We start from the raw sequence: 5274 nt of genomic DNA on the forward strand, positions 1-5274 counted from the left end.
TAATTAGAGTCAGGTGTTCTCATTGGCCTGGAGCAGCCTCTGCTCTGGTCACTCAGGGCACAGAAAACTGCTTCTCCAGTGGCCAGTATATCTCCCTTCTACTCCTCTGCTGTTGCAGCCCCTATTCTGGCTCCTCTTCGATATATTATTTCATTTTTGGTTGCACTTTTCCTCTCACATGTTCATCTACACACTCCCCATCCGTGGCCCTACAAAGTCGCGGGACCTTCTTGTCAACCTCCTCCTAGCTCTGGTCAAAATGGCCATTTACAACACCAGGGAGAGGAGGTTGGCCAACCAAATTTCCTGCAACTGTGGGCCCTATTTCCACTCCTCCGTCCTTTCATGCATCCGGGCAGAGTTACTCGGGCAGTGTCCCGCTGGCTCCCTTGATGCCATTGAGGAGCAGTTGTCCAGGGTTCTCTGCTCGGTGCCCCCATCAGGTTCTCTTCATTTAGCCCTGTGACCTCACTCCTGTTCCTGTTATTTCATTGGTTGTCTCCCACAATTATTTGGTATCACGGACCTGTGGATCCTCCCCTTAGGCTGTGGGAAGGTCCTTTAGCAGTAGGCAGGCCCGCCCACTCCCTGGATACCAACAGGACTACTCTGCTGTTCCCAACTGACCTGGGTCTATCACAGTATATATATGAAGGATCAGTGAAATATATTTGAGGATACTTGAGAAGTTCTGTGAAAATTTGATTAATTGAGAACACAATTTTCCTTTCAAAACAATATAAGCAGAAAATTTCTGGAAACACGTTTGCAATAATCTTCTGTGGAGAGAATTAAATGGGTCAGTTCTTCTGTGAAATCCTCCAGCTCCTCAAACCTACTTGCTATGACTCATATCTCAGTGAAACTGGGGCTATTGCCTTTAGTGTGTACTTTGCCTTAAGCTGCTTTCTTTTTATAATTGTGTCCAAATCCCCTAGGGACCTTTAAAATTCTAAAGCCTGTTTTCAGTATCTTGTTAGTTTGGTCCTTAATTGAGAGCCATGGAGAACTAAATCCTTCTTTTCACCTATAAAGCAAATGCACTTGTCCAAGACAGTGTATCTGACAGCTAACCTGGAGGCATCATGTCTAGGGAGAAGACAGAAGGTTGGTCTAATACCAGAGCTGTGATTTTCTGAGAGTCCTGAGATGTTAAACACAAGTTCCCAAGGAATCTTTTAACTCCATTAGGCCCTACTCCAGAAGGAAGCCACACAGGGCCGCTGCAATCATTAGGCAAACTAGGTAGCTGCCTAGGGCGCCAAGATTTGAGGGTGCCAAAAAGTGGTGCCCAAAATATCTGGGATGCTCACCCCACGTTGCGGCTTTGATCAGCTCCAGCTGGCCGGGAAGTATGTCATTCCTCCTCCGGCCGCTGGGGGTGCTGTGCTGCTCCCTGCTGCTCTGGCTCTTCCCCAGGGCCCCCATCCCTGCTCAGCACTACCCCCACTCCCCTGAGCTCTGCAGCAAGTCCAGGCCTGCACTCACCAGCGGGGGGAACTGCAGAGACCTGGCACCAGTCACACTGCCGAAGAGTGCGCTCCCTGCCCTGCTTCCAGCCAACCCCACACCTCCTGTGGGTTGATGTAGATGACCATTCATTTGGTTTTCAACTGGAGAATCCCCTTTTGTGTGGCTTGTCCCCTGTTTGGTACTGAGAGAAAACCAGACGTGGTTTTGTCCAGTATCACGGACTAGGGAGGCAGGCATGGTCACACTGGTGGATGGGGCCACACCTTTCCCAGAAGTACCAGAATGTCCGGTACTCTGGGAATGAGTCAGTGGCCAACCTAGTTGAGCGCAGAGTTGGGCAATATTTTTCCAAGCCATTGGCAGATTGTTTAACTCAGCTAAAAACATAGCAGCATCTGTCACAAACAGGTTGAGGAAACCATTTGCTAATGACAAGTTACTTTGACCAGCTCTACCAACCTGAGCTGAGAGCAACACACACACCCCTGCCAATGCCATGCATCTTCGGTCTCCAGGGTGCAGAGGGACTAGGAATGGGCATGTCTGAGATGATCCGGGAATAAACCTTCCCCTTCTCTCACTAGGGAGTCCCTCCCCTCTCAGGTCTCACTCCGGCTGCTGTTCTGCAGAAGCTTGGTAGGCAACATCAGCCTCTGATTAGTGCAGGGGTATGGACCCCTGAAGTTCTCAGGCCACTTCCACGTATGTGAGGGTCACCATATAATCAAGGCTGGCACCCGGGGGACTCAACCAGGGACATCAAGGGCCCAAAGTACGAGATTCTACAGCTTGAGCTGAACAGCCAGGCTGCCTGACAACCACTGGAACAGCCTCCTATCCTCTAGGTGGGGCACAGAGGGGCCTCATAACACACACTGCCCCTGGGTGAGGTTTATACAGTGACACTGCACAACTACACGGGTCAAGGGTTCCATCTGAGCTTCAGTCACCTCCCTCAGCCAGGAGGACAGTGCCTCACAGACAGTTGTACTAATGTAAAGCTATGGACTTTACTCGTGTATATTCTCTGTGTGGCCCCTTCTCCACTTCCCCATCCCTGCACATCCATAAAGTCACAGAGTCATAGAGTTCAAGGCCCGAGGAGATGACAAGATCATTCAGTCTGATCTGCTGTACTCCAATACCACCCACACACCAAACCCAACAACTGAAATTAGACCAAAGTGTTGCAGCCCTCAGGAAACTACACAGTTCTGTACCACCGGCAGAGAATAGGAGAGACTGAGGTGCACCAGTGCCTGAGGCCCCCACAATGGCAGGGAAATGATTGAGATATACACAGAAAATCATGGCAAGTTATCCGCACCACATGTTGGAAAGGAAAGTGAACCTCCCCAAGGTCCCTGCCAATCTGATCGGGGGGTAAATTCTTACTGACCACTACATGATGATCAGTTAGACCCTGAGCATGTGGGCAAGAACCAGCCAGCCAAACACCCAAGAGAGAGAGATAATGACTCAGTGTCACCTCAGAGTCCTGGCACATCCCACCCAATGTTACATCTCCAGCTAGGGCCGCCCTGATGCTTCAGAGATTTAAAAAAAAAACAACCTCCCAGAATACACTTCGGGGGCAGAATCTCTTCCTGACCCCTGCAAGTGTCCAGACAAAATCTTGAAGCATTAACTTTTAGAAACATAAGACATATGCTGCAAGTGAGACACAGGGTTGCTGAGCCCTGCCCTGCACCATCACAAGCAGCTCCATCATACAATCTCACTCAAACATGTGTCCAGCTCTCTCTTAAAATGAATTTGGTCACTTGCCCCCCACGACTTCTATTTGGAGGCTGCTCCAGGACCTTGCCCCACTGGTGGTTAGAAACCTCCCTGTAATTTCTAGACAGTATCTCTATCACTCACATGCCCAATGTACATGTAAGCCAGGATGACATAGCCTGGCTCTTTGTCCCCCTGTAACGGTTAGGCCACGAATGGTGGTTTATAAGACAATGGGTCCAGTCACCAGCTGGTGGCAATGGATATACAGCTCCATTGGAAGCAGTAGCTCAGATCCACAAGTGCTGCAAATCGTTTTAGGGCCACCAAAGTCAATGGAACTACACTGATGTGTTGAGGATCTACCCCAAATGTCTTCTCACATATCCCCGTCTTACACCAGTCTTACTCCTCTGGTTCCAACGAAACCATTCCTGATTTACACACACAAGCAAGACAACTTTCATCATTGTTTTCACTGGCCATGGAATGGGTGCAAGTGACCAACCAGTGTAACAGTTATTGTTTTGACACGGAATGAAAGTCTGATTCCTTTTACACACACAATTTACACCCATTTAACTCCACAACTCGGCCACATTTTCTACTGGTGTAAATCACCCCAGCAGCAGTTACATCAGCGAAGTTAATCTGGATTTGCATTGGTGCAACTGAGATCAGAATCAGACCTGGTTGTGTGCAAGCTGTGTGGTCATGGAAATCACCGACATTCAATGAACAGATAATGAGTGAGCAAACTTTTATTTTATTTCAATTACCTACACTCAGTCAGTCTCCTCAGTGCAGCTTTCATCTCCTTGTTCCTCATGCTGTAGATAATTGGATTCATGATTGGTGGCAATACAGAATACAGAACAGCCATCACAAGATATAGAGCAGATGTGGAGCTGGAGGTGGGTTTCAGGTAGGCAAAGGCCCCAGTGCAAACAAACAAGGAGACCACAATGAGATGAGGGAGACAGGTGGAGAAGGTTTTATGCCGGCCTTGCTCAGAGGGGATTCTCAACACTGATTTGAAGATCTGAACATATGACAAAGTGATAAAAATAAAGCAGCCTAAGAACAAACATGTACTAAAAGCAATAACCCTAACTTCAGTCAGATATGAGTCAGAACAGGTGAGCTTCAGTAGCTGGGGGATTTCACAGAAGAACTGATCCACCATGTTGCCTCCACAGAAGGGCAATGCAAACATTTTCCCAGTGTGTAGCACAGAGTGGAGAATCCCACTGATCCAGGCAACAGCTGCCATTTGAACACAAGCTCTGCTGTTCATTATTGTCTCATGGTGCAGTGGTTGGCAGATGGCGACATATCGGTCATAAGCCATGAAGGTGAGAAGGGAAAAATTTGCTCCCAGCAGAAAAAGAGGAAAAAGACTTGGGCAACACATCCAGCATAGGAAATGGACCTGATGTTCATGAGGGAGTTGGTCATGGATTTGGGGACAATGACAGAGATGGAGCCAAGGTCTAGGATGGACAGATTCATCAGAAAGAAATCCATGGGGGTGTGGAGGTGGTGGTCGAAGACTATAACCATGAAGATAAGAAGATTCCCCACCAGGGCTGCCAGGTAAATCACTAGAAACACCACAAAGTGCAAAATCTGCAGCTCCCAAACTCCAGAGAATCCCAGGAGAAGGAACTCGGTCAAGGTGGTTCAGATGGACATTTTCTTTCTCAGGACATTGTTTGATGTCTGCGGAGGGAGAGAAGAGAACAAGGGACAACATTAGATCAGTAAAAATAACTCTCCTTTTGTGAAAACCACCTTAATTTCCTTGAGTCAGACCCTTAGCTTGTGAAGATTGGTGTAATATGGGAATGAGGATGGGAAAAACAGCCCCATTGACTCCAGTGAAGTTACTCCTGATTTATACTGGGGTGAGAGAAAGTAGAATCAGCTCAATGGACTCCAGTGGAGTTACTCTCACCCCAGTGTAAATAAGGAGTAACTCCCACTTTATACTGCTCTAAACTGGAGCAGCATCTCACATTGAGGTGAGCCAATCCAGTCACAATTACATGGTAAGCTTGA

General features: G+C 47.9%; 1 pseudogene; it reads right to left on the reverse strand.

Annotated features, from left to right (window-relative positions):
* Positions 1–3988: 3988 nt before the first annotated feature.
* Positions 3989–4896, reverse strand: LOC115640080 (annotated as a pseudogene).
* Between the last annotated feature and the right edge of the window lie 378 nt (positions 4897–5274).

Source organism: Gopherus evgoodei, unplaced genomic scaffold, assembly GCF_007399415.2.
Source record: "Gopherus evgoodei ecotype Sinaloan lineage unplaced genomic scaffold, rGopEvg1_v1.p scaffold_195_arrow_ctg1, whole genome shotgun sequence".
NCBI classification, from domain to species: Eukaryota; Metazoa; Chordata; order Testudines; family Testudinidae; genus Gopherus; species Gopherus evgoodei.